Below are 9,306 nucleotides of genomic sequence, written 5' to 3'. Positions count from 1 at the left end.
CAAGTGTTTTTATTTACTCTTTTAGGACATCAACAGCCAATCCTGAAGGACCCACGGCCATTGAGTTCTTCTTAGAGCTAAGAAAATTTTATTTCCCCCCAAGAAGGCAATGGCAGGAAAGCTCTTGCTCAACTGTACGAAAACAAAATGCAGGTAAAGAAAAATAAAAGATTCCCCATTTCTGGCTTGGGGAATTACAGAGAGCAGAAAGGGAAGAAAGAAATGAAGATTCAAATGTTCAGTCTTGGGTCTCCTGATTTTCCCCTCAGACTTTTGCCCAGAGGGTGATTTGTGCTGAATAAGCAAAGAAATCTCAAAGAAAGGTGGCTCTTGCCCCTTCTTCTCCATTTGGGATTGAAGGAGGAGATGACTATGAGGAAGGCCTCACACCAACATAAAGCCACTCAGCCCAACTAAGAAAGCAACCCATGTGGCTAAACAGAGGGTGATCTGGGTTAAAACTTCTCCTTCTCCCTGAAGGCCCGTGGGTTGTGGGTATCTGAGTGGAGAGTCAGCCACCCTCACGTGGAGCCTGCTGTCCGGGGCAAGATGACACCACAGGGGAAGGTGGAACTGAGCAGACTGGTCCGAGGGCTGGGTGGGAGGCATGGTAGAGAACACTCGAGAGCCAGAAGAGGACAGGGACCCCTCCAACCCACTAACATGGAGACACCTCATATACCCAGGTGCCATCCTGGAAAGCAAAATAAGGAGAGACAGAACCTAAGTAATTCTACCTAATAGGAGTGCAACACGACCTAAAGAAACAGCTTCAATGTTTTCATCAGACCAAATTGGGTACTGTATTACATTTTCCCCACTCTCCAGAAGAGTTTCAGAATTAGCTCCTCAGGTGATTCTTCTGCACATTAAGTTTTAAGTTTAAGAACCATTACCCAACTTTCTAGCTATCCTTGCAAAAATAAAAACTATGTGAATCTCTGGATTAATTGATCATGAGAAGAGCAGATATTCTTGGTACTTGAGTTAGAAATTTCTCCCCAGGGCCCTCCTGGCAAAAATCCCACGCAATGGTCTTAGTAGTTACCTTTCAGGAGACACAGAAATGGGCTTCTTGAGGTTCTTCTAGAATGTTCTTTGCTCAATGCTGAGGACACCTCAACAAAAAGCAATTTGTTATAGATAAGCTAATGCCCAAATAACACTTGAAAGCTGAGGGATTCAGCTTCATGATTGAGCTTGGTAGAGAGGTAAGCTTTCAAATAGCTGGTGGAATTGATGAAACAAATACACTTTAACCAAACTTCCCTTCATAAAGGTTGTTTCAGCTTGATTTTTGCTAAATGGTGGGTGGGCCCGAAGCTAAAAGGGTGCTCATTATGGGGCTAGTTTATGTCACTTTTTAAATAGGCAAGTATCTAGGCAGACAATACAGATTAGTTTGATATCTTTTTATAAAAATGGAGTCACTTAGTAAGAGCTAACAATGCTGTATAAGTTTGGTAGGGCTGACTTAACAAAGTACCAGAGACTGGGTAACTTAATGAACAAAAATTTATTTTCTCACAATTCTGGGGCCTGGAAGTCTGAGAACAAGGCGTCAGCAGGGTTCATTTCATTGGAACCCCTCTTCTTGGCTTGTGGATGGCCCTCTCCTTCCTTTTTACTTGGCCTTCCCTCGGTATACGTCTGTGTCCTAATCTCCTATACAGAAAGTGGTCATATTGCATCAGGGCCCACTCATAAGAACTTATTTTACCTTAATTATCTCTTTAATTGTCCTATCTCCAAATACCGTCACATTCTGAGATACTGGAGATTAGGACTTCAGCATATCAATTTTAGGGGACACAGTTCAGCACAAAACAAATGTCTAAATAGGAGATCATATGGCTAACCATAGAGATAGGTTCAGGAGTGAACACATTCCTCAAAGTCACACCACCAAGATTCTGTTTCTCTGGGGAAAATGAGGTTCTCTTCATCCACGGGGATTATTGGCTATGGGAATATAGCCAGGAGTCAGTCAAATGCCCATTCCTGTGCCTAAGGTGGGCTTGAGCCCCTCCACCTGAAACACATGAACTGTGTGGGGAGGTATGGCACACAGTCAAGCATGTTCATGGCACAAAGTTACCAGCAGAATGTTCAGATGGGTGAATGAAGCTAGGATCTGCTCCAGTCTCCAAGCCAGGTGCCCCAATCTAGGGCATCTGCCTGGAGGGATCATCCCTTATAAATTCACAGAGAATCACCGTATGCATTAACAACCCTGGTATTCCTGTCAGGAGATTAGGGATGTTTGCCAGGCAGGCAAAACTACCAGAGGTCCACTACTCCTTTCCAGAATGCTTCCATCCCAGTCCCATACTCTTTTCTACCTTTTCTTATATGCACTTTCTATGTTTTCTATGGGCCCCGGGTACATAAACTTTGGTTCACTAATTGCACATATGTAAGGTTCTATGTTAAACTCTCCAGAGCTCTTGTGTCTGGAATTGTGTCCCATGTTCCCAGGCCCATGGGGTCATTCCCCATTAAGCCTGAGGCTACTCCCGTCATCACTCTCACATCTTTCACATCTCATACATCTCTCACACGCAAGCCCCCTATACTAAAGAGTCTTTCAATCTCCACCCCAATCCTATCCCTCAGTGCCTGAGGAGGCCTAGCTGCTATGTGCATCTACCTTTCAGGTTCAATGTGTGTGCTTGTCTGTATGTGTATGAATACTTTTTCTTTTTTTCCTTATTATAACAGAATTTGATCAAAGAAGTAGAACTGGTATGAGTGGTCTCAGATAAGGAATTTCTTGTAGTGGTTACACTGTAGGTAATAGTGGGAACTGAAGAAGCAGTCTGTACAATTTCCATAGGTCAGCCAGGTTGCAGTAGGGCAGGAAGCTGGATGAAAAGAAGAGCAAGAACAAACTGGAACATGGGAGATCACACTGGAACTTGCATCTGCTTTGCACCACTTCCAACCGTGTTGCCACGGATAATCTGCAGGACGAGCTGCACCCTTCATTAAGGAGCAACACGCATATGGGACCCAGAGTTCACAGAACCTGAAGGAGTAGCTCTGGTGGGAGGTGCAGGTGGATGGGTGTGGGTGCTGCCCCACAACAACGAGGTGAGCTTGCAGAAGAGTTACAGTGTGCATGAGCTGCCTCCGTGCCTGGCATCCTGTGCCAACCTTCCAAAAATAACAAGATGGCTGTGGCTTGGCTTTGGCCTTCCAAAACTTGTGTGAATTTTTCTAGTGGCCAACTTTAACCGAGTACCAAATAGGAAAGCGTATCCTGGGACATGTAGTTCCAGGTAGCTATGCTCACACAGTACAAGTCACCAGACTTAATACATCTAAAATTATTAATTCACTTATAAAGCCATCGTCCACTTTTTAAACTGCACTATACTTAAGTCCATATTAAGACTCGTCTAAGAGGCTAGGCATTGTGGCTCACGCCTGTAATCCCAGCACCTTTGGGAGGCTGAGGTAGGCGGATCACAAGGTCAGGAGATCGAGACCACCCTGGCAAACATGGAGAAACCCCGTGTCTACTAAAAATACAAAAATTAGCTGAGTGTGGTGGCATGTGCCTATAATCCCATCTACTAGGGAGGCTGAGGCACGAGAATCACTTGAACCCAGGAGGCAGTGGTTGCAGTGAGCCAAGATCACGCTACTGCGCTCCAGCCTGGCGACAAAGTGAGACTCCATCTCAAAAAAAAAAAAAAAAAAAGACTAAGAAAGATGCACCCCACATTAAACTGTATAAACCATGGCTGATAATTAAATACAGGCCGATATCTTCAGCAAGAAATGACCATGGAAAGATTATGTTGAAAGATAGTCATTTCTGAGCCTTAATATGTCATATTTTGTGCATTTGCCACAGTTTATATAATGATTTTACATAAATTATTACTCAAGCATCCAGTTCTCCCCCAGGTTTTGTAGGGTGCAAGCCCTGCTGACCCAATATGTAATAATATGTAATACCTCACAGGGCTCTGAGTCCTACTCTCTTGGGTCTCCCGTCAGTTTCATTTTTACTAAAAGTTTTGGAAACCTTAAAAGGTCAAATTGAAGCTTTTTCCGCATTGTAAGTCACCAACAGTGGAGATTCCTAATATGTAAATATAGGGGATTGATTAAGTATATTTTCATTTCATCCATATAATGGAGAACTACTTTGCTATTACAGCTGATATTGTAGAAAAGCATATTTAATTACTCAGTACTATGTTAATTAAAATGAAGCAAGTTACATAAGAAGATAGTCCCATTTTTGGAATCCATAGCCCATATATGTGATAGAATTGTCCACATGGAGATAGGCCAACTCTAGGTGCTTGGCTGTAATATTTGTTGCTGGCAGCAGGGATTCATATGAAGGAGAGGCATTAAGTACATATAGGATATGAACTAACTTAGGAACTTGGTTTGTCTTTTATCCTTCCACTCTATTTGGCTTTAGAAACTTCAAGTGCTGCAAGATGCGTAAAGTTTATCTGGATTATCTTGTCATTTGGAGCACTCAAGTGTCTGCTTCAATATGCCTTCGAATCGCGAGTGCCAAATGAGAGCGATACTTTGTGCTTCTCACATAAGCTTCTTACCAAGGATCCCAAAGCACCAGCAAAATGTTAGTTTTGCCTCCCATTGCTTCTCTGAAGAAACTCAGGAAAAAGCCTGGGGCAATTTGACTCATAAAACTTACCAATTAATCCAAAGATAAACTGTCAAGGGCACGCTTTTACAAATAGATGTGGTTATTCCCAGAGTCCATTCTCCCAAAAGATGTGAATCCCACAGAGTTATAAAAAGGATATGGAAATTAATAAAACCTGGATCCTCAGTCTAACGAGTACAGATATACATAGAAGAATATTATGTGTATCTGAAAAAATACCAAACTTCTTGGCCTCCTATGGAACACACAGGACTTTTTTTTTCTTTCTGCATCTTTGTGCTGGCCTTTCAACTTTTAAAATCAAATAACGATCCGTTATTGTGTAAACTAATCATAGGAATGCAATCAGAGATAAAAAATTTTTTTAAATATAGGTCTGTAATCATGTGATGCTGATTTACATTGGCTTTAGTGATTTCTGGATGGAAGCTACTCTTTTTAGCCCCCATCTTCCTTTTACCAGCATAAGGCATCCACACGGTACACGTCTTACCCAAGCTGCTCCCATAATCAGTGTCAGCAACTGACACAAAGACCTTGGTCTCCTCACCTCGCTTCATACTCCTATATACCAAACTATTTTTCTCTCTATTATTTTAATTCCAACATTATGATGAGGTCACACAGGTCTCATAACTATAAACTTATTTTATGTCAAAATCCAGGATGTTTTGAAAGAATGAATCATCTTCATTAATAGGCCAATATTTTAAAGCCTATAAATGTGGTAATTGCTGAAATGTATCTATTTTTGGTTGATTTTGGCTTCCATGAAAAAATTTTCTTTCAATGTTTGTTTATTCATATGCACAATTTTAAGAGCCTAGGAGTTCTAAAAAGCCAAGAATTACTAACTGTTCTCTGGACGTGGTTAAGAGACCTAGCCACTAATTTAGTGAAATAAGTTATAATAGGATTTATACATACATGAATGAATGTGAATCATATTTTAAAAACTGGGATTTTTGCCCCCGAGAATGTGGAATTTTTGGTTTTATTTTTATACCACACATTTAACTTTGAAATAAATAGGTTGCTACATACCATAGTAATTGTGGATGGACAGGGGTCACCAGGAAACAATAAAACTGTCAACACAAACTAATGACAACTGAGCACAGGGTAGCAAATAGGACATGAGTGTTTTATGAGAAAAGGTCAGGAGGTTCAAGTCACGGGGAAGAAAGATGGGTTGTGCCATCCAAACAGAATGCACTTTACAAGTTAATTAGGCTTCTAGAACTTGTTCCAGATGGCAAAGAAATAGCGTGGGAGACGGATATACACCAGCAATAGAGGAGTCAGGGATGAAACACAAAGCAAAGTCTGGTATTGAGACTGGGGAACAGGTAGAAAATTAGGAACAGAAGAAGACAGAGATATGGGACTTGGGACAGTAAGAAGAGATCAGGGCAACATAAAGCCAGAGGTGAGGGGCTGAGCAATCCCATGGAGGATCATGAAGTGGGAAAATAACAGTGGCCTCAGGGCAAGGCATGTAGCTACAGGGCATGCAGTCAGCAGTCTTCACTGGCTCTTTTTTTTTTAGACAGACAGGGTCTCACTCCATCACCCAGGCTGGAATGCAGTGGCACAATTATGGTTCATTGTAGCCTTAACCTCCCAGGCTCAGGTGATCCTCCCACCTAGGCCTCCTGAGTAGCTGGGACTATAGGCAAAGGTCACCAGGCCGAGCTCATTTTTGTATTCTTGGTAGAGGCAGGTTTTCGCCATGTTGCCCAGGCTGGTCTCTGACCCCTGAGTTCAAGTGATCCGCCCACCTCGGCCTCCCAAAGTGCTGAGATTACAGGTATGAACCACCATGCCCAGCCTCCACCAGCCCTTTATGACCACGTAGGACAGAGGTAGACAACAGCTAAACCTCAGAACCAGATGTGGTGCTGTGCAGCAGGATTTCCAAGCTAAACTAAGAGATGTTGAGTCAAAAATGATGCATGTATGTTCTGTGTCTCAATCTGCTGACCCTCAAACACTTACTGTAAATTTTTTAAGGATCTCATGAAGTCAAATTAGTTACATACAAACACACACACACACACACACGCACACACACAAAATCCCAAATATTTATTATAACAATATGCATCCTATATACGCTAAATTATAAAATGATCAATTGCAAACATTTCTAAACCATGTGCTGTGACTTGTCACTGCAGTGTGAGGTGGGGCTGGGACTAGGGTGAGATGAGCAAGACACTCACTTCAGGCACAAAATTTAAGGGAGCATCAAAAATCTCAGGGACGGAGAGATAACATTTTCATGAAATATTTTTAAAAGATTAAAATTAATTTTTCCATGATGGGCAAAATATCAACATTTTGATATCTATTTTTCGAAAAGATTTTAGAGTCTCCATAAATTTTTCACTCAAGAGTCAAGTGCCTCACTGAACTTACCCTGGAGTGAAGTGTTTGATAATAGGATAGGGCATGCTTAACAGTCCTCAGTCTTTCTTAGTCTCTCTTTCTGTGAAGCCTCCAGCATTTCTGCAAAGCTGCAACAGTTGTAGGGGCAGACTTTACACAGTCTTAGGTGCAAGAGTCCCCTCCAAACTCCAGTCCTCTGCTGCTTTGAGTCCCACCGATCTAATGCCCTTGTTCTAGAGATAGAGCTGACATAAGAGTCTGCTGACTTCACGTTACCTAAGTCCTGTGTTTTCCCACAGGACCAGAAGTTCCAAGGCAACTGAGACCCTCTATCTTCACTTTCATGATATCGCACATACATGTTCCCAATAAATATTTGTTAAGTAAATGAGGAACTCTTCCTTAGATCATACTCAGAGGTGAACCAAATCAGAGACAAAGCACTCACAAAATAAAAGAAAAAGGTAATGGCAGTTGACAAAATGAATTAGCAGAGTTGCTTAAACTACAATTTAAAGAATTTAGATTTAGAAAGATCCCAGTGGCTTAAAAAACAAATCAGCGAATGCATGTGTGACACATGTGTCTAGAGCAGGAGCGCTTTGCCTGAGGTCCAGTGCAAAAATGGCTCTGAAAGGTCAGAATCCTTGAAATTGATTGCAAACTGTATGTACACATTTGAGAGCAGACAAGGGATTGAAGGCTCATGTAGTTTTCAAAGTTTTCTTCAGATTTGGTGAAAAATCACTGTGCTAAAGATTATTATAAATGGCAAAACTCATCCCAGATGGGGCTCAGTAAAACTTTTTCTATAAAAGTACTACTAATTATGGTACATTCAAGGTGAATCTGGTGGGCTTTTCACCCATCTGTGGAAGTTTTTAGGGGCTCCAGTGATACTGCTCTTTAAGTTCTGTTACTACCATGAGGACCAAGAATACCTCTCTCCATAAGTGTTCTCAAGTCAATTATTCAGCATGTGCTTGACAGCCTGGAGCTCTGCCTGAGACAGATAGAAAAATCACAGAGTATCCCAATATTAAAGCACTTTACAAGCAGCCCTCACCTCTGGTCATTCGGCAACTTCACCAGCATTAGCGGGAGAAAATGCCTGTGTGTGGCCTCTGACAGTGTTTTCTTTACCTGTTAGTGCTTTCTCCTCCTCACTCTGCTATCCCCTTTGCCCCTGAAATTCCTACCCACTGAGTGCTACAAATGTTCATAAGTACAGAAAACTTAATAATTCTAAGGATTGGCAGGAAACTTTGAATCATCTAACCCAGAGGTTTCCACACAGAACCAGGGGATTAGAGGAATGTCAAAGGGGTCAGGTTTTATTTCCCACCCTCACTCCTGCCTCCTCTCACATACACAGCAGTATTTGTGTTCTATGTAATAGTTAATTGGGAAAAAATAGTTTCAATTATAAAGGATACACTCATTTTGCAGAGGAAGAGGCAGCATTCAGCCATTCTACAACTCAGGACTCTTTTGGTAGCAATGAGAGGAATGCAAGTCAAACTGCCTTGAGGGGAAAAAGTGGAGGGATTCACTAGCTTATTAATGAAAACTACAGGGCCCCCAAGAATCACTGGCTTCAGGCAAGACTGGATCGGGGACTCGCAAAGGGTTCTTAGTACTGATCTCTCTCCATCTTGTGGTTCAGTTTTCTCTGCATTGGCTTCATTCTTGGTCTGACCCTTCTCTGTGGTTCCAAGACAGCTGAAGCAAGCCCCAGACATTCATCCTCTCACCTTAGCAGCTTCAGCAAACAGAGATCCTACCTGCACAATAGTTCCAGATGAAGTCGTGAAATGGAATCTCATTGTCCAGGGCTGTGTCATATGTGCATTCTTGAACCAATCATTGTGGGCATGGAACATACTGATTGGCCAGACCTGAGTAACATGCCCACTGGAGCTGGAGCTGAAGATCAGCTCCATCTGAACTGTGAGAAATAAATGTGAAGGGTGAGTGTTTTCTCAGAGTAAAGTCAGGGTGCGGTTAGCAAAGACTATGAAACTGAGTGGTTTGAATAAGCAAGTATACAAGAACTGGACCACACTGCAAATGGGAAGGCTGAGTGATATGCCCAAAGTCAAATATAATTCAGGAGTGACAGAAACAAGACAAAACCCTGTATTTCTTTATTTCCAATCCAGGTGAGTATATGAGTTTGTTAGAACTGCCATAACAAAGTACTACAGGCTGTGTGGCTTAAACAACAGAAATTTATTTTCCCACAGTTCTGGAGG

The 9,306-nt window shown here is 41.9% G+C and overlaps 1 long non-coding RNA gene across 1 annotated transcript; it reads right to left on the bottom strand.

Moving 5' to 3' along the window:
• Window positions 1-1,239: 1,239 nt before the first annotated feature.
• LOC129524680 (uncharacterized) lies at window positions 1,240-8,973 on the bottom strand. The gene is made up of 4 exons (XR_008668540.2): window positions 8,836-8,973; window positions 7,993-8,054; window positions 7,082-7,179; window positions 1,240-1,665 (listed from the first exon to the last, which is right to left on the bottom strand). It is a non-coding gene; the product is annotated as an uncharacterized lncRNA (long non-coding RNA).
• Between the last annotated feature and the right edge of the window lie 333 nt (window positions 8,974-9,306).

Source organism: Gorilla gorilla, chromosome 13 (genome assembly GCF_029281585.2).
Source record: "Gorilla gorilla gorilla isolate KB3781 chromosome 13, NHGRI_mGorGor1-v2.1_pri, whole genome shotgun sequence".
Taxonomy (NCBI): domain Eukaryota; kingdom Metazoa; phylum Chordata; class Mammalia; order Primates; family Hominidae; genus Gorilla; species Gorilla gorilla.
This window is presented reverse-complemented; position numbering and strand designations above follow the sequence as displayed.